Source organism: Pollicipes pollicipes, unplaced genomic scaffold, assembly GCF_011947565.3.
Source record: "Pollicipes pollicipes isolate AB1234 unplaced genomic scaffold, Ppol_2.1 Scaffold_5724;HRSCAF=6776_pilon_pilon_pilon, whole genome shotgun sequence".
Taxonomy (NCBI): Eukaryota; Metazoa; Arthropoda; class Thecostraca; order Pollicipedomorpha; family Pollicipedidae; genus Pollicipes; species Pollicipes pollicipes.
Window position 1 is genome coordinate 45,133,296 of NW_023596746.1, and position 21,044 is coordinate 45,154,339.

General features: G+C 50.9%; 1 long non-coding RNA gene across 1 annotated transcript; it reads left to right on the forward strand.

Annotated features, from left to right (window-relative positions):
• The first annotated feature begins 7,499 nt into the window (after nucleotides 1-7,499).
• Nucleotides 7,500-10,475, forward strand: LOC119103632 (uncharacterized). Its single transcript, XR_005094790.1, has 2 exons — nucleotides 7,500-7,696; nucleotides 9,371-10,475. It is a non-coding gene; the product is annotated as an uncharacterized LOC119103632 (long non-coding RNA).
• The last annotated feature ends 10,569 nt before the right edge of the window (nucleotides 10,476-21,044 follow it).

Sequence of the window (21,044 nt, forward strand, 5' to 3'; positions counted from 1 at the left end):
AGATACAGTTGGGTTGATATTTCGGCAACTTGCCTTTATAAAAAATATCAGAAGTGAATTCTAGAAGTGAGGTTTTCTCTTACATATACTCCCTGATTTTGCTCTTTTCTCTCTTACCAGAACCAGAAGTGATTTCACTTCTGCTATTGTTTCGATAAAGACATGTTGCCGAAATATCAACCCAGCTATATCTCCATTTCCTGTTCTTTTTTTTCTTCCAGGAATAAGGATAATACTATTGCCTTATTCATTTAAAGTCCTCTCACATTTCTTTAAAGTCATACACATTGGGCAAGTCAAGCAACCGGCATGCTCTGATACTACCAATACAACTAACAAAGCGTAAATGCTAGTTAAAGATCACCTACCCACAGTCAAGAAGTGAGCGTGTGACAGCTGAAACTACCACACATGTTAACCCGCATATTTCTGCTCTTACACCACACACAAAAGTCGCACACCAAAGCTGGTAAAATAATCACCATAAAGAAGAACACAGGTACTTGCCACGCTCTGTTTTGTTGGGCGCACGAGCAGGCGGCCGGCCAGTTCAGGGACTGGTTAGCTATTTTGTAATGATGGAATGATACTTATGAGCGCGCAAGACCAGCTAGTTACTTATACCACGACAACTAGCGCAGCACGAACATAAATAATTATTTACGTGTGGGATCCCGATTCAGCTCAGGACTCATAGCCGTTCCAGTTGTTTTTAGTCGACTCAGTTCTGACTCATCGCTTGCATTAACTCATTTAGCTCATTACTTACGCAGCTTGCAAATCAAAGATCTGATTCAGGTCTGGCTATATATATATATATATATATATATATAATATATATATATATATGTATATATATGTGCACAATGCTGGAAATATACACTTAATGCGGTTTTTATTTTCACACGTATTTATATACATATGTACACAATGCTGGAAATATTACACTTAATGCGGTTTTTATTTTCACACGTATATATATATATATATATATTATATATATATATATATATATATATATATATATGTATGTAAATTGTAGAAATAGATACAAACGCAAAGTAGCAAGTTTGCATTATCTAAGCCTAAAAAATACATTGTAGCAAACGATACATTTCCTGTGACCTGTTACCAACCAGCCCTCTGAAGTCTCAGCTGTAAGACTAGCATATTCTGCCTGGCAGCTACGACCCAGACCCATGTATTATATAGTGTGCAATGTGGACCAGACTGCACTTTACCTGGCATTTGGTAGTCCGCATCTGCAGGTGCCAGCCAAGTGCATTCACGCGTAGGTAATCCCATTTCCATTAGCCAACACAACACAGATCAGCTACAGATTCCATGCCGTCAGCGATGAAATCAGGTGTGACCTCTGATGGAAGTGACCTGGACCAGGTGTGTTGATCCCGTCACCGGACAAATGAAAACAGAATGTCGGCGCCCGCGGCTGGCCTGATGTCCTCTAAACAGCACTGTTTTAATGATTTTGGCGGATCCTGGGCCTCCGCAGGCGCGCTTTTGCAGCTTCATCTGGTGATGGAGGCACGCCCGTCGGTAGGTGGCCATTAACATCCTGATCAGCACGGTGTGAAGGTTTTGCAAACCGTACTGAGTCTCCACGGGGCGACGGCCGGCATCTCATACGTCATCGGTACTGACGCGGCGCACCACCGCACTCTCCAGCACTCATCAGGACACTTCATGGTAAGCCACGTCCAGATGCACTACGTAGCGGCGGAGCTCCTCCTCAGCACTTAGAACCACCTCCGGACTGCTCCTGCGGAAAGATTCAGCAGCCCACAGCGATTTTTCAGTCACAAACGGCGGCATAAGGATGTGGGGTCGTCGGTCTCCCGACGGCTCACCAGCGCTCCTTGGCAGGCGATCCTGCCTATTTAGTCCAGAGTCCTTCGGACGACGAACACGGCAATATAGCAAGTAACATTGGCGACCACGAAGGCCAGCTCCGGTCGGGAGTCATGATCGTCCAGTGCATCGAACACCTCGGTGCTGTCGGTGTCAAGGGTGTTATCAGCACCCCACTGACTGGGACTGTCAGCGGGACGCAACCAGGAGGAATGTCGGATCCAGCCTGGTAATAGTCCTGCTGCGTCCCGCGAAAGTGCCGGAATGTAGAGACGAGCTGGCTGGCGTTCGGATGGTTCCAACTCGAGGGCAGAATTTCGGGATATTTTCCTGGCTTAAAGACACTGGGGCCCTTGTTCTAAAAAAGTTGAAGCAGATGGCGTGGATGTCCTGTTCCCAAGCAGGTGAGAACAGCCTGGACAGCAAATGACACAACCTTATTTCACTCCAATCAATGGTCTTTTGGTGGGTATTTTATTAAGGTCACTTCTGGTAGTAAACCGCGGAAGAATGAAACTCGGAACATACATACACTGAGTGGTCACTGAGCACCGTCTTAAATGATTATGCACAGTAAGCCAAGGCAATGCTAATGACTCAACTTAACACAGTTTTGCCGTCTTATATTGTTCACATGAATGTTGGTGACTGAAAGCAGGGCAAAATGCTGCATGCAACGGCGGTGAAAAAACTCCTGATGTGCCGAAAATGACTGGCGACAAAAACGGACACTTTTGCCAGTCAGTTAGTAGTAAAAGTGCGAAAATAGAAACAAATGAGAACAGACTAGACCATATTACAACTGACCATACCAGCTAGACAAAGCTCAAAACTTAGCATTTGTCTGTATTTGCTAAGGCATGCAGCGTGAGCATCGAACCGTTGACGTTTTGCTCTGAGCAAGTTAAGCCGCGAGATTTGAGCAAAAAAAAGAGGCTTTAATCAGGATAGTTTTAGCAGGCGACAGAAATATACTGGGAGCCATACCATATTTGTGTTGACGCTACAAATCAGCGGTGACACATTGCTTTTCCAATGTCCCCCAGATCAGTGCTTTTCACAGATTTTTCAGCCAAGATTCACTACATACTAAACAGTATAAGATACCAAATACGAGAAGTCTTATTACCAGTCGAAAGAATTGTGACTAACCACAGCATCTTGCAACGAACGTGATCAGTTTGCTACGCGGCGTATCAAAGCGTTGTGAAGCATTTGAGGCAGATGGGCTCGAACGTTCGACGCGCGGTAAACAATTGGGTTCAGTGCAAGGCTGTGGGCTGCCGTTGGTTGCGTTTATGTTGTGAGACGCTGTCTGTTTTGAAACCCTTAGCAACTCGTCAGTTTTTAAGGCGCTGTGCGGCTTTTCTGAAGATCTTGCATGGAGGGCGTCCCTGATTTGACAGCAGACACCTGGTAATAGCGTTAAAAAGCCCGACCGATCTAGGAGGCTTGTTGTTTGTGGATACTGGAACTGCAACTTCAGAGGTCAACGGCAAACGTTGGAGCGACATATGTCAGGGATCCATCCGGGGCGTTCTGCTGATGAGAGGAACAGCAGATTTAAGGAAGGATGCCGAGCTTCGCTGGTGTAGGCATCTCATATTGCCGGTCACACCCCAAATTTAGCATTCCGACGAGTGAACAGGTGTGGGGTAAAACGCTTTTAATCGTCCTCATGTCTCATATAGAGCCAAATAAAGTTACTAGAGTTGTTAAAAAACATCGCTTCATATGCTGGTATCAGTATTGCATGGCATTTGCAGCAATTAAGTAGAATCATTTTAGGAAGTGTGCGCTCTGCACCTGTAATGATTATGCAACGATAGGGAAGGTCGCCAATGCTTCCAGCAAGTTGTACGGTGACGCCGCAGAACCAAACTGACATTGTTTTCAGGTGCTTGCACAACTATGCTATCGGCAAATATAGGATCAAAGGGATGCAGTTTTCAAAAGAAGGGGGGGGGGGGCGTACAGGAAGAAAAATGGTTGGGCCTCCCTCGAAATACACTTAAAATGGTTTTCTCCCCAGATTTGGCGCACATTTTTTCAGAGAGTTGGAAGGAGGGGTGCAATTTCTCAAAACCAAGTCTGGGGGACTGTCTCCAAAAAAATGTCTTCTGTCTTTGTTTCTCATGGCTCTCTGTATCCTGTTTCCACGTTATTCCAAGAGAAAAAGGCTATTGATGTTGTCTTACAAGAGACGTCACTTTCTGCGACCGTATTGCATCAAAAGAGCATAGACACTACCACTGTGACATCACACGTTTCTTGTTGGCCCCGCAATCAACGTCTAGCATGTGCAAGCATCAGACTAGACTAAACATCTGATTGCCCGCAAGGATTACAGCGGATGCAAGCAATTGTTATAATGTTTTTGGGTTAAAGGGTATGCCATTAGTTGCCACGGCTCGCCCGTGGTCAACTTTTTCTTTCGGTGAGCATCACAGGAGACCCACTGACCCGTTTGGCACGCGCCGATGGCATTGACAGCAGACACACGGTCTGGCTTGACGGCTTCCGAACAGCTGACTGAGACCGTTCCACATCGGGAGGAGGAAAACGGGCGCCAGGGGGGGGGGGGGGGGGGGGGCGCCCACCCTCTCAGTCAGCTTCCATGCATGCGGACCGTTTACTGGGCGCGGGTGGTAGACGTTGATATAGGTCGGTGAGTTGAAGGTAGCTGAGTATTTTTTTTTACTGAGAAGGTGAATAAAAGGTACTTTCGGTGTAATCAATGATCTCTTGGATACCTGTCGAGCCGAGCGATCAGACAACACGTGGCTCAACAGCACGCGCTGGTTGTTCCATCTGCTTCAGTGAAAAGGAGGCCGTCCATAAATTACATCACGAATGTAGGGGGGGGGGGGGGGTGGTCTTGATGAAGCGTAACGGGGGTGCAACAGCGCGATGCTATGCTCAGGTGACAGGGTGTGGGTGGCAAGCCATGCAATTTTTAAAAATAAAACCTTATGTTTGAAGCCGTTGGTTAAAAAACACGCCCGTGGCTTGGTTCGCATCTGAGGTTAATTAGGGGCCAAATAGACGTTACACTTGTAGGATACTACAATGCATGCAGTGGGGCGAGCGGAGCGGGCGCGCCCGGCGTAATTAGTACGTAGCCAGGGGGAGGTAGGGTGGAATGGTGGCAAAAACATGCGTGACTTATCAACAGAGGTCATTAAGTGCAGGAAGTGTCATCACTTTTCGAGAAACTAAATAGGCTCCAATACGTCACGTAAAATGGAACATTATACAGGAGCATTCACCGACCGGCAGCGGCGGAGGCAGACATTATACCGTTACATTCCCAGACCGGTACCGGCGGAGGCGGACATTATACCGTAGCATTTACCGACCGGCATGGGCGGCGGCGGACATTATACCATAACATTCACTGACCGGCAGCGGCGACAGCGGACATTATACCGGAGCATTCACCGACCGGCAGCGGCGACGGCGGACATTATACCGGAGCATTCACCGACTGGCAGCGGCGACGGCAGACATTATACCGTAACATTCCCAGACCGGTAGCGGCGGAGGCGGACATTACAACCGTATCATTTACCGGCCGGCATGGGCGGCGGCGGACATTATACCATAACATTCACTGACCGGCAGCGGCGACGGCGGACATTATACCATAACATTCACCGACTGGCAGCGGCGACGGCGGACATTATACCGTAGCATTCACTGACCGGCAGCGGCGACGGCGGACATTATACCATAACATTCACTGACCGGCAGCGGCGACGGCGGACATTATACCATAACATTCACCGACTGGCAGCGGCGACGGCGGACATTATACCGTAACATTCACTGACCGGCAGCGGCGACGGCGAGCATTATACCGTAACATTCACCAACTGGCAGCGGCGGCGGCGGGCATTATACTGGAGCATTCACCGGCCGGCAGCGGCGGCGGCAGACATAAGACTGCAGCATTCACCGACCGGCAGCGGCGGCGGGCAGCCGAGCCGCTGGCCGTCGGTGGTGTCTTTCCTGGTCACACGACACGCCCCGGTCACGTGACGTCATTAATATGTGGGCATCCTGTCAGTCAATTGCATTCAAGCTCAGGAAGTTGAACATTTTAGGGTTGAACAATGCCATCCTTGTTGATATCTGTCTGTGAGCTGCAAGCTGGATATTTCCGTGAAAAATGTGATACAAATGTCAAGGATTCCCTGTGGCGGCTGCCTTGCTCCGGCGATGCTGCATTCCCCATACAAGCTAGCGAGGCCCCGCGGCTGGCGAGCTGCTGGCGACGAGACGCGACGCGGCTGGCGAGCCAGTGCGCGTCTTATCAGGGGAGGTGTAGCATATCGCTGGGTCGAGCTCAAAGCAAACCATTCCGTTGTTTTTAAATCTGCGGGCACACCGGGTCCATGCTGAAGGAGACGTGCCATGTTGTGGCAGCTGAAATAAGCCCGGCCCATTTATTACGTTCTCCCTACGAAGCTTAGTGCCGGCGCACGCAGTCCGACGGCATCAAGTCCGAACGCAGCCGGAGCGCGTGCGTCCGCCTCCGGTCGCCAGCGGCGCCCGTCCCCGCACGCGCACCACCTGTAATCGGACCAACGTGACGCATGTCCGCACAAAGGCTTCAGTGGTTAGATTCTGAAAGTGTGAACAGCGATTGAGGTCATCCTTAACGTAAGAAAAGGCGTCCAATGCCAAAAAAGCAAAACAAGGCCAGCATGTCACCCCCAAATGGATGGTGAGTGAGACAACCATCCCGCCTGTTGCCATTTCACGGTGTTGGCACACGTCCATCGCGCCGTTCTCCGCAACGCACGACCAGTGGCGGATACCCCACCAAGCATCGAAGTCTACTTTGAATCAGGCGGGAGCACTGCTAACAAGACCGCATTCCACAGCAGATTCTGATTTCGCTGCATCGCGCGATCGGGTCCGGCGAGACGATAAGCCGATTTCCAGCCACCCTGGCGACCCGATTCACCTGACAGCAGACAGCCGCCCGCGTTTCTCTGTGCCCCAATCCCATCCAAACCGGTGAAAGTGGAAGCTGCTGTTCCAGCCGTCTACTCCAGCTCCTTCATCGCGCCGTCCAGTGGCTGAGCGCCGATCCGATCAGCGTGCCGCCTCCGGCCGGGGGCGACCGCGCGCCGTACACGACATGGACCGGCACGGCGCCGGCGCCGCCAGTGGTCGTCATGGGCTCGCCCCTGCCGAGCTGGACGCTGCTGCTGCCGCTGCTGTTGGCAATGCTACTGCCTGGCGCCGGGGGCGAGCCGCCCCGGCCGGCGGCCAGCTATCAGGCCACGCCGAAGCCGACCCCGGCGGCCGGCTACCAGGCCACGCCGAAGCCGGCTCCGGCGCCCGGCTATCTGCCGCCGGCGCTGCCGCCCGGGCACCACGCGCTGCCCGGCGTGCTCCAGCGGCAGCAGCAGCGGCACGTGCAGCAGTGGGAGGAGGCGAAGACACACCGCGGGATGGCGGACGTGCAGCAGAAGGCGGGCGCAATGTTCTACTATCACGCGCCGAAACCGTCGCGATCCGGTCCCGCTGACACCGGCGTCATGCACAAGCTCAAGCTCAAGTTCGGCTCGGCGATGAGCGAGTTCAAGAAGTTCGCTAAGCAGCTCTCGTCACCCGCCGCGGGGGACACCGTCAAGTCGCAAAAGGCAGCCGCCAGGTCAGCCGGGTCGAGCGAAGCGGCCCCCGCACGGCGACGGTCCGGGTCACCGCCGTCCGACCGGCAGCCATCGCCGGCCGAGACCGCCGAAGAGACGACAGAACACGACCATCACCGCTGAGGAGGAGGCCAGGCGAGCCAGAGAGCGTCTGCAGACGGGTGAGTAGCGCGGGCGGTCTGCTGAGGTGAGGGCGCGGCGGAAACGACACCCGGACGCCGGGGGGAGGGAGGGGAGGGGCGCCCGGACAGGCGAGCCGTCCTGACGAGTCAGGGGGCCGGGCGGGCCTATCACTGGTCGGGGGAGGGTGTCTGGTGATATGAAGACGCCAGACGAGCAGGTGGGTCACCGACGGACGTGGGCTCCGTTACAGGATCACTGTCGTCTGGTATGGCAGCCTGTGGCCACCTGGAGATGGGTACGGTATAGGATCACTGCCGCCTGGTGTGGCGGCCTATGATCATCTGGGGGCTGGGTAAGGTACATACAGTTCGTCGGGGTGGGATGCACATGCTTAGCTCATATACACAGTTCGTCGGGGTGGGGCTGCACATACTTGGCTCGTACATCACAAGTAAACGCGTTCTCTTCGACGGTTTGTGGATGCCGTTCCCTCTGGTGGTTTGTGGATGCCGTTCCCTCTGGTGGTTTGTGGATGCCGTTCCCTCTGGTGGTTTGCCAACGCCAGGTCGCTTTGTGCTGTGTGTCTCTTGCTCACGCGATATCGAATATTTCCAATCGAGGGCTGCTTACCAGAATGGGAAGAAGGACACTCCCGTCCGCGAGTCCGAAGGATGAGTGTTGATACCTGTTTGTCGACGACGCTTCGCAGCGATCTTCAAGCGGGTAATTTCAAACCTACTGGCAAAATGAACGTTTCTTTGCAACAGAGACGCGTCCCCACATGCCTTCGCGGGAGTGATCTCAATACTTTTTTTAAACTCAAGTCGCATAATTACCGTCAAGTTTTCTGCGTCAGTCACTATGCGTGGTATGCGCCGTAGAAAGTTATACAGCGCAATACAGCACCCTGTCACACATCTGTGTATCACATCACCACGTGGCATATGCGGCGCTTCAACACGGAAATCAGTCTCCAGGATATGAACAATTCTATTAATTTTAGAGAAAAGATGCAAGAACATCGATCACGAGGTGTTCTCCGTCTACCGTTTTGTAAACCGCGGCTTCCTGTGCCTTCGCTGAGAATCGCCCTTCACCAGTGGCTGTGCCTCTTTCCAGCCCGTTGGGGGTTTGTATTCTTAGCGTGCACTTACATCGTCGCATATGGATGTGTAGCATCCTTGCGAGAAAACATTCACATGCCGCTGCACCCGCTGTGGAGGGTACATGGTCCGTTCCCAACGTTGTCCTGTCTGCTTTTGAACGTGCCAAGCTCTTCAACAATAGCTTGTACGACTTTTTTATTTTTAAAACCTGATGCATGTGTATGCAGGACAATCGTGTATACCATCGCCAATTAAAATAATAAATCTGACCCCGGCTAAGCTAGGACAGCTCCTATTTTACGGGCGGTGCCTCAATCGAAAACCAACTTTATTTCTAATTTCTTCTAAGTTCTAATTTCTAATTTCTAATTTCAGTTTTTTCAGTTTTCAATTTCAGAGTTCTAATTTCACGCGGCCATGGGTTCGTATAAACAGTTGCCTGTAAAGTTGCTGTCATTTTTAAGCAGCCCTTTCCTGAATCCCAAATGAGCATGATGGCAGAGGCCGCCGTGGTGAGCTATTTCTCTGGAAATACCATGCCACCTCAGTCGAGTAGGAAGCTTTGACACCAAAGCAACTCAGTGCACACGGCCTTTTTTGTTCCAGGTGATCTCTGGCTGGGTGAGTTTTTGGTCTGGATGTTCGGACTGCTGTACGTCGGAGGCGTTACCATCGGCTGAGACTGTGCATCGGCGAAGACCAGCGGGAAAGCCAATGCTAATGGAATGGATGGGAACTCCGGAATGAGACTGATGCAAGGAAGCTGCGCTGGTATGACAGAGGTCTACGGTGGTGCGGGCACCTCGAAAAAAGCGTGAGACTTGGGTTTTTACGCCGACGTTTTGTTAGTTTACTGTTGTTGGAGTGCGTCACAAAGAGGTGTGGGTTAATATACATCGCAAAAAGTATTTGCCCTATCGGTACACACTCAGGACAATTCAAGGTGGTGAATGAGGCTTAACGAAAATGCGTTACAATGTATGCGTTGCAGATATTTAATTTTCAAAGATGAATATCCATGAATATCAACGTGAGGTGCGATTCGATACAAAATATAGTGATACGCACGCATCGCTGGGCCTGGACGCATGCATGCGCATTAACAATAACAATGAATTTCGTAGGATAGCAAGGCATGCGTTGTCACTGCAATGATAATGGTCGTATGGGTTATCCAGGCTACGCAATGCACTCAAATGTTGCGTTGAGTCCCCTAGCTTCGCTGATTCCGCCTAAATTTACCATCCACGTCTTGCCAATGTCATCCTTGCTAGTCCTTTTCACTTTAAGGTTATTTTCCACCTGGCACATTGTTCTATATGCATACATGCATGTCCGTTTGATTCGTTGCCCGCAGCATGTGAAGTTTTACAAATAATGTTAAAGGTTGCTTGTTGTCCATTGTCGAGCCGCCAGATGATTACAAGTTAGGTCAAGTCGCGTGTGTTATTACCTCATCGGAGCTTTCCTTATTTTGCAGAGAAAAGCTGGTTCAAGTCAAAGTGCATTACCACTATTTATTTTCAACAGGTAGCATCAGATCATCAGAGGGCCTTCCATGCTGATCAGCTTGCCTTTGATCCTGAGTACAATATGCATTTTTAATCAAGGCGACGCATGTTCGGGATTTGTTGCAGCTGATTATGCGCTTACTAAAATCGAAATTTGGTATCACTTCCTGGACGAATACAACGGAATAGCTCTGTGAATAGATACAGCCTTTTCTATCTACGATGAGTCTACTGCCGGCAGCAGCCAATCGCCGCTTAGCAGCCACAGGCGCGGCCCGGGGGCCTTTCTCGCCAGCCGCCGCTGGCCCAGAAATGCCGGCGGCTCGGAGCCCTCCACTGGCCGGAGTATCCTTCTCACTAGCCGGCGCTGAGCCAGGAGTGCTGGTGGCGCGGGGTCGCGCCGCTGGCCCGAGCATCCTTCCCACTAGCCGCCGCGGGGCCAGGAATGCCAGCAGCACGGGACCCTCCACTGGCCCGAGCATCCTTCCCACTAGCCGGCGCTGAGCCAGGAATGCCAGCAGCACGGGACCCTCCACTGGCCCGAGCATCCTTCCCACTAGCCGGCGCTGAGCCAGGAATGCCAGCAGCACGGGACCCTCCACTGGCCCGAGCATCCTTCCCACTAGCCGCCGCGGGGCCAGGAATGCCAGCAGCACGGGACCCTCCACTGGCCCGAGCATCCTTCCCACTAGCCGGCGCTGAGCCAGGAATGCCAGCAGCACGGGACCCTCCACTGGCCCGAGCATCCTTCCCACTAGCCGCCGCTGAGCCAGGAATGCCAGCAGCACGGGACCCTCCACTGGCCCGAGCATCCTTCCCACTAGCCGGCGCTGAGCCAGGAATGCCAGCAGCACGGGACCCTCCACTGGCCCGAGCATCCTTCCCACTAGCCGGCGCTGAGCCAGGAATGCCAGCAGCACGGGACCCTCCACTGGCCCGAGCATCCTTCCCACTAGCCGCCGCGGGGCCAGGAATGCCAGCAGCACGGGACCCTCCACTGGCCCGAGCATCCTTCCCACTAGCCGGCGCTGAGCCAGGAATGCCGGCAGCACGGGACCCTCCACTGGCCCGAGCATCCTTCCCACTAGCCGGCGCTGAGCCAGGAATGCCAGCAGCACGGGACCCTCCACTGGCCCGAGCATCCTTCCCACTAGCCGGCGCTGAGCCAGGAATGCCGGCAGCACGGGACCCTCCACTGGCCCGAGCATCCTTCCCACCAGCCGGCGCTGAGCCAGGAATGCCGGCAGCACGGGACCCTCCACTGGCCCGAGCATCCTTCCCACTAGCCGGCGCTGAGCCAGGAATGCCGGCAGCACGGGACCCTCCACTGGCCCGAGCATCCTTCCCACTAGCCGCCGCTGAGCCAGGAATGCCAGCAGCACGGGACCCTCCACTGGCCCGAGCATCCTTCCCACTAGCCGCCGCGGGGCCAGGAATGCCAGCAGCACGGGACCCTCCACTGGCCCGAGCATCCTTCCCACTAGCCGCCGCTGAGCCAGGAATGCCAGCAGCACGGGACCCTCCACTGGCCCGAGCATCCTTCCCACTAGCCGCCGCGGGGCCAGGAATGCCAGCAGCACGGGACCCTCCACTGGCCCGAGCATCCTTCCCACTAGCCGCCGCGGGGCCAGGAATGCCAGCAGCACGGGACCCTCCACTGGCCCGAGCATCCTTCCCACTAGCCGGCGCTGAGCCAGGAATGCCGGCAGCACGGGACCCTCCACTGGCCCGAGCATCCTTCCCACTAGCCGCCGCGGGGCCAGGAATGCCAGCAGCACGGGACCCTCCACTGGCCCGAGCATCCTTCCCACCAGCCGGCGCTGAGCCAGGAATGCCAGCAGCACGGGACCCTCCACTGGCCCGAGCATCCTTCCCACTAGCCGGCGCTGAGCCAGGAATGCCAGCAGCACGGGACCCTCCACTGGCCCGAGCATCCTTCCCACTAGCCGGCGCTGAGCCAGGAATGCCGGCAGCACGGGACCCTCCACTGGCCCGAGCATCCTTCCCACTAGCCGGCGCTGAGCCAGGAATGCCAGCAGCACGGGACCCTCCACTGGCCCGAGCATCCTTCCCACTAGCCGCCGCGGGGCCAGGAATGCCAGCAGCACGGGACCCTCCACTGGCCCGAGCATCCTTCCCACTAGCCGGCGCTGAGCCATGGAATGCCAGCAGCACGGGACCCTCCACTGGCCCGAGCATCCTTCCCACTAGCCGGCGCTGAGCCAGGAATGCCAGCAGCACGGGACCCTCCACTGGCCCGAGCATCCTTCCCACTAGCCGGTCGCTGAGCCAGGAATGCCAGCAGCACGGGACCCTCCACTGGCCCGAGCATCCTTCCCACTAGCCGGCGCTGAGCCAGGAATGCCAGCAGCACGGGACCCTCCACTGGCCCGAGCATCCTTCCCACTAGCCGGCGCTGAGCCAGGAATGCCGGCAGCACGGGACCCTCCACTGGCCCGAGCATCCTTCCCACTAGCCGGCGCTGAGCCAGGAATGCCAGCAGCACGGGACCCTCCACTGGCCCGAGCATCCTTCCCACTAGCCGGCGCTGAGCCAGGAATGCCGGCAGCTCGGGGCCGCACTGCTGGCTTGAGCATCCTTCCCACTAGCCGCCGCTGGGCCAGCGGAATGCCGGCAGCTCGGCGCCGCGCCGCTGGCCAGAGGCGCGCCCAACTTTATATTTATCTCGCCTGGCCTGTTCCGTGGGGAGGGGCTGGCGTGACGTCATGTCGTCGTCGGCGACGCGCCAGCTGAATGTCGTGTCGCTAGACTCGCCACCGACGCGCAGTTTGCATAGGTCAGCGCCAAGGTCGGAAGCCGAGGTATACTATACGATGAGAGCTACATTCAGAGGCTACAACGATTTGTTTTCACAATTACCTTTCAGCGTTGCTGGTAGGGTCACATCGTAATTTGGGACTGAATGTCAGGGAACACCAAAATGACTGCTATAATAGCGGTGCGTTTGTATAAAATATAATTTGCTGTACCCCTAATGCATTATCATCAATTGTCACACTGGCCACGCGAGACATCCCCCCTAAGGCTTAAAAACGCTGACGACGTACCGCCCCTACATAAGCAACAACGGAGACTTTGTGAGGGTCACTACTCGTCATAATGTGAGGGTGGCAGTGCACTAGATAGTGAGCTGCAGACACTGCTTTCGTCGTCCCCACAGCCCCCCCTCCCCCCTTCCAGGCTGCCAACACACAATGTGCCGTCAGCGCTGACACGCACGTCCGCGGCGTCAGCTGGAGCGCCGGAGGCGAGCAATGAGGCCCGGCCCTGGGCTCCTTGTTGTTCAAGATGGGGCGAGCGGGGGACCTGTGCCGTGATCGGGCTGGCGGCGGAAGGGTCGCACGCGGCGGGGGGGGGGGGGTCATATGGCCACCTCGCCTACTGCCGAGGTGGCCAAATGATCGGCCACCGGCTTCCTCACCCGAACCGGAACCACATGCCGTGCTCAGATCGGCGGTGGAGGGAGCGGAGGGAATGGTGCCTCCTGTCACTGGGCTCGGTGGCTGGTCGCCGACGTCTGCGGCCTTCGCGTCGGCGGTGCATACCTTCTCGTGCCGCCGCGCTGGCGGAGTGCCAGACATGCGGCGGCCCCTGGAGCGCCAGGCGGCGCTGCCAAGCCGGCTGACCTCTGCCTCCCGGTGGATGCTGAGTGTGACGCGCGGCGTAACCTGGCGGCGCGGCTCGCAAGTATTGGCTATTTATGCAGTGAGCCTGGTAATGTTACCCGATGTCTGCCTGACCTACCTGTCGTCTGTTGAATGGAGTATTCCACATTGATATGGGGGTTTGAACAGGAATAGTCATTTTGAAGGTCATTGGGTGCAGATCACAGCCCTGCCGTTCTTAAGAACTAAGCCCCTCTTGTTTCTGAGCTAAACGCCCGCGACGATGGGGAGGCTATTTTGCGGAGGATATCTCAATGTCACCTTGGCATTCATGACGTCATGATAACGTCATTTAAATCCTGCCATGACATAAAGCATGCGGCGATCAGGGCTGAGAAGAATATAATGGCTGAGTCGTTCATATCTAGCGTTTGTGAGCACGATTTCCCGATAAAACAGCAGTCAATTGGCTTTTAATCAATGTTGTGCGTGGTACGATTCTGTAATATAACAATGACATTGGGGGGCATATTTACTAAACAGAGAAATGGTGTGGATTAGAGCAGTTTTTTCTTTTATATGCCTGGTGCTTGCTTCGATGTCTTCAAATGTGAAACATTGCCTTAAAGGGAGCATTTCACGTTTGAAGACATTGAAGCAAGCATCAGATGTGATGAAACAAGCTCACGTATAACTACTGCACGCTTATTAAGTGGAAAATACTGCTCTAGACAACCCAATTTTCTCTTTGGTAAATATGCTTCTCAATGCGTCATGATTTGATTACGTCATCGTAATTGCCAAGGCGTCTGAAATGCTCTCCCTGATAAAGCTTTCCCCCATTTTCGCGGGTGTGTAGCTCAGAAACTAGAGGGGTTGAGGTCCTAAGAAGAGCAGGATTGTGAACAGCACCGGGAGGTCTTCAACATGGCTATTTCAGTTCAAACCCCCATGGAAATGTGGAACACTTCTTTTAAGCAGGTGTGCTCGGTACGCGTTTTTGACAGGGAGTACGCGTGCCAAAAAGTTTCTCAGTGGTATCATTACAAACAATCGGTAAATATGATTAAACCACTGATAACGGGCACCAATTTATCTCACTCGCCGTGCTTGTGTCATGTTAAGCGAGGTTCTTCCATGCGCATGTAAGGGTGGATAATGCTGCGAATTGTTAGTTTGGCAAAACCACTAGAATGGGCATCTTTCGGTGGAAAATAATTAAATGGACACAATTCTGGGTGAAGATGTGCCGTTGCCAAGCGTGCAGCACGCTGTATCCTCTACCCGTGCAAACACGCTTTTTACTTATGTGATTACATGAGTGAACAGCGTAGAGAGAGACCGTAGATACCTCGGTACTCACGATGCGCAGGGGATTAAAGCTACACGCAGCTTCTGACGTGAGCACAAGCACAGTGACGCTTGTCGCATCACATGCGACTTTGAGCAGCCTCCCGTCACATTCGTCACTTGAGCACAGGTGAACGCATGAGGTTTGAGCAGGTGATACCAAGATCCCCGCCGTATCAGGCATGCATGCAGCGAACCTATCTGTTTTGCTTTGTTTTTGTAATCCAGGGCGTGACAAGTGAAAGGCAAAATGTGGGTTGTAACAATGATAGATGATAACAGTTGCTGATGTTAGCGTTCGCACCTAGACAACCGTTCCCGCTGTTGGAGCTCGTTTGGTAGAACGGTGGACTGCAGCCATCCCGCGTCAAGCCTGTCAGAATAGTAGAAGTCACTGACCTATGGCAGGCCCATGTCAGACCATGGCTGTCAGGGAAGGGAATTCGCAGGTAATCGTTCAAAATGATGCGGCTGCGGATTCTTAGACGAAGTCATACAATTTTATCGTGGTTTCTTACACAACTAGGCTAAAAAAGTAGGATTTCGACAACTTGCGTTGATCTTGGCTTGTTGTGAAGTTCTGATCAAGGTTAAATCCATATCGCTTTCTTACTAATGTTTGTGTTCCGTGGGACAGTTTTTACATCCACTTCAAATATCTGGATCATAGCGACTTTAAGCGACGTTTTATTTTGATTGCACGAAGGTCGGAGGAGGTTACTGACCTAAAACGACCTCGATCAACCGTTCGCTTTCCTAAACATGACGCCTAGTGAAGTCCTTGGCGCCGATTGTAATATGAACACAATGTCAAAAGTTTGATCATTCTTACCTTCTTAAGGTCAAATCAGGTCATCGACCTGATTTAAACACCACTGGCATTCTACTTATAAGAGGTATCTCAGTTCAAGCTAGTTGCGTAAGCTGATCTGGTATTTGGCCTTGTTTGACGTTATTTGATCTGAAGGTCACAGCCTGCCTAGGGATCTTTAACTTCGACACCAGTACGTTCACGTAACTCCTTACTCATTCTGTGCATTTGGTGTCATTAGCTCTCTTAGTTTTCCTCTCTTCCAGGGTTGAGCTTGACCCCCATCCCTACCAGAGCGCGTTGCATAAAGCGCGATGATTGGATAGATGTCCAATATTGACTCAACTAGTGGATTCCGAGGAAGTGTTAGGCTAGTGCCGTACTCTCAGTGATGAACTGTAAGAAAACCTTGAGTATTTCTTTCACTAGATGTCGATTAATGCTGGGGTCATGATCTTCGCAACAAATAAAACACAAAAAAAACTCGCAACATGCATTAGAAACTCTTGTATCCCAAAAGGGCATCTATCGGCACACACATACACACACACACACACACACAAACACACACAAACTCGCTATAAACATATATATATATATATATATATATATATATATATACACATGTATATATGTATATGTATATGTATATGTATATGTATATGTATATATATATATATATATATATATATGCATATATATATATATGTGTATATGTGTATATATATACATGTATATATATATATATATATATATATATATATATATATATATATACAGTATTGAAACCACACATCCGGCATGATTTTTCATCCACCATCGCGAAGATACGAAACACTGCGTTCTGTTTTGCCCAATATTCGCATTGCCCAGTCAGACATTAGTCATGCCAATACACAGTACCCCCACCAGCATTCTCTTCCACAGTCAATAAAATAGAACACCTGTCTCTTTTGTAACAGGTCTTGGTATGGAGCGTTGGAATCTGAATTACTCAACACTTTCAGTATTCATCACCTTTCTCGGTCGCTTCAGTGGCATCACATAACGTTTCATATGCCGCACAAGTCTATGAAGGCCATAAAAACGTTAACAAGTCGGTAGGCTACAATGGGCTGCATAGGCCACGAAGCTTTAATATGCTATGACATACTTTTATTATAGACTACGAACAACTAGCCATCAGCATGACGAAAATGGACTGATTGCTGAGTTGCAACAACACAATGAAGCCTTTTGTGTAGCGCCTTGTGTATTGATGCAGCGGACACGGAAGCTTCGGTCGTCAAATGCATTATTCCCTTTTAAAACCATTTGCATCTTTGGCTTCGGCTGAAACGATAGCAGAAATGCAATTAGCAGTGTACCAAAGCTGCCGACTTTGGGTGTTAAGCAACACCCTATTAGGAGGAGTTTTTCATTCCTTTATCCGATATTCTATGTGAATTTTCACTCATACCTGCTATTGTCTAAATACCCGTACTAAACCCACATTTCGCTTCCAGAAGTTTTAAGATGTTATCTAGAACCGAGTTCACTTAAAACCACCAGACATAAAAAAGGCTACGCAGAACCTGAACACCTATAGTTATGATTATATCCTGCCTCACCTTCACCTGAATCATGTCTATGTACGCACAGAGCAAGGGCACTCGGTACCTTTAAGCTCGACAGCCCAGATTTTTAGTCAAATGAGCTGATAACAAAGTTTGACTAAAAACCTCTCAGTCTGTATCTTGATTCTACCAATCCTGTTCTTGGTTTCATAGAAATGTGATACAGCTTCATTTTTTTCTCCGTTTTCGATAACGTTTAAAGCTACCATCCAAAATCCGGCCCATCCGGTCAAAGCTACCATCCGGCCTAAAATGCTAACCAATTTCTGCGCAAAATGGTACAACAAAATAAAACATGTCTTATACTTACGTTGGATTAATTCGTCAGCCACCCACACATGCTTGATATCCACCCAGGAGTGAATAATTCATAGGAAACAGAGCAGACAATTTGAAGTAAGGAACTTGCTTTTACCGCCATTTTGGTCTTGTTGATCCTATAGTTAGCCTTTTTTGGTACATAGGGTGGTTCAACAATGATAAATCTAGGCCATTCCAGTTTCACTGCCTCACCACGTTACATTATCCTGTCGTACACAGCTTTGGGACAGATCTGGTGCATCTAAAACAGAAATGTTCGGTAGCGAAATTCTGCCGTTTGAAACTGTCTTCTCATGCAAATCTCCACCTACTTATTTCACATTTTAATATTGTAGATTGACGAGCATGATTTACATTTATAGTTCGTGAGTACATTGGATGACCCTGTTGGTCAGCAAACCATGTGAAAGATATTACCTTCTTGTTTGGGGGGTTTAAAAAAGTCTGCGCTGAGAAAAAAAGAACAGTAAATTTCTCCTGTGGGACACGCAATTGCTAACCTCACCTGCTTGCATTACATGATTTGTAACCGGATCGAATTTTGTTCATAAGACAATTTATGATACCACACGGCATGTAATTAAGCGATTTTGTTCCATACGTTTGATGATTTGCCCTAGCTTTGCTGAAGTGGTCCCTTTTGTCTGCTTAAACAAGATGTTATTCGTAGTTGCAATGGGTTGCTGAGTGGCAAATGACTGCATTGCAGATTTGCACTATACTTTTTAACCCAGGAACACTCTAAGCTGCATCGCAGCTGCAATATGAGGTAGATATAGGTATTCAGCAAAAGTCAGACTGTCCCATTTTTAGTGCGGAACCGACATCTCAAACCGTAAGCCAATAAACCTCAATAACCAAACTTAAATAGATGCCGCTGATGCAGCTGAAAAGGCAAGGAGCAAAACCAGATTTGTGGCGATCCATAAGTCATGTAATGTTTGGAGGAGAGAGATTGTTTTGTGGAGCATACCCTCAATTCGAATTGATAGAAGCTCACGATGACATTCATAATAAGTCGCTCAAAGTAATTTAAGTGGTTGGTGGATAGTCCTGTCCTCTCAGTTGGTTCCTGAGTTTTGCTTTGTGTGTTACCAATTTTGTCTGATGTCAACAAGCTGACACAACTAAGTTGAACCAAAATACAAGTTTAAACAAACCAACAATAAGCTTTTTCCTGTTGTTATCAAAACTGCTGCTGTCAAGAAACAGACGAGCTGAGTTAAGATGATGTTCAACATATGGATTACTCTAAGTTAGGGTAAGTTGGCTGCTTGCATGGTAAGTAGCAGTAGAAGTTCTGCAAGAATCAATGACTCACAAATGCTGCTGTGATAAAACCGGGTTAGACAGGATGAGATAAGGTGAGGCCTCCTTAGGTTAGGTTGAGGTGACTGTCATGAAAATAAGCATAGGTATTTTTGCAAGAAACAGCGACATAGGACTTGTATTTCTCGACCCCATTTTACCCGAGGCCGAAAGTATATATGTCGTGGTTTTGTTTGATTTGGTGTTGTGGTGATGCGCAGCATCCAATATTTTTTGTTTGACTGTTTTCTGCTTGTTGAATTTTTTGCTGTTGAATTTCTTTGCTTAGTCTTGTCTGAAAAAAAATTGTGGACGGGAGTGCAAAGTACAGCTTAAAAACATCGGTGCTACGTAGGTTTTGGTAGCCACCACACTGTTATGAAATTGCTATTCCTTAGTGTATTCCGTTTCAGCAAAGTGACCTAATATGTGAAAAAAACAAGAACGCTTTTTGACATGTTTATGATGTTGTGTTTATGTCAACTTGAAATTTATGTCTTTCTTTCCTGGGACATCTCTCACTGGTTCATAAGTTCCAGTTTATGTGGCTAGAATTCTTCTCTCTCGCATGGTCTTTTTGCAATGAAACTTTTCACTCACACGCTAGCGCGAAAGCGATTCTAGCTCACTGGTGGTTAGCCGGTTGGCAGCGAACCTGAACAGATCACTAAGAGGGAGCGGGTTAGCAGGGGCATATTTCCAGACGCTGAGAGTAGGTGGTGTCGGGCGGAGCAGCACGAGAACAAAGCCACTCGTCACGAACAGCATGGCGTACCGTGTTGCACCAGCGTGCAGCGAAGCAAGCGTGCAAGTGTCCGCAATTATCTAAAAACGAATAGCTGGGTAGTGACTGGGGGCCGGTGCTGGGCGGTCGGGCGAGGGCGGCTGCAGGGATTCGTTCAGCGGCCTGCCGGCCCAGTCGGCACATCCGTACCTGGCGGCGAACATGTTCTTCTGTCGCGTCATTCCATGCGACGTTTGGGAAAAGCGCTATGATTTAAGCTTTGACCTTTGCGCCCATCCATCATGTACTGTTCCGGCTGATCGATCCGAAGTACGATCGAACACTAATTTCGTTAAATTCAATTAACTGCTGTTACGCCGTCCCAGCGGTCGGTTTCTTAATGCGGAAAAAGGACTGCAGTCAAGAGCGTTGCTCACAGATCATGGCAACCTTCCTGAGGTGGGACCCTGATCCCTCGTCAGACAGGGTTCAAAGATTACTTGCACGGCGTAGCTGTCTGCTCGGGGCGGTCGTGCTGCCTCTGGACGTTACTTTCCGGGAGAGCTGGCTGCAGTCACTGTCAGCAATGCGTCAGTGTTGAGAGGATTCTGCTGGCAGCATGACGCGATCTGGAAAGACTGCGGTACTGCACCGCTCGCTGTTGCTGACCGTAGTGTTCGGCGCAGGCTATGTATGGCGCTACGGTCCGAGTCCGACGCCCGAAGCAGCGGCGTGTTTTGTGACTTGAGGGTACCCATAACACACACTCTCCTTGCCGGAATTCATGGACGTATTCGCAGCGCATCAAGAATGCTCTGTTCTACGTGACGCCACATGGATCCTTTGCGGGACGTGTTCGCGATGAAACGCATTTTCTGTTTACATCGTCATGACTGTCGTGAGAATAAGTGGGCGTGCAAAGACACCAAGATTTTCTTCTTCCGATACTACACATGCTTTGAAGTCTTCACAATGGAAACTGCAAATTGTGTTGCTTACAATGTATAAAACAT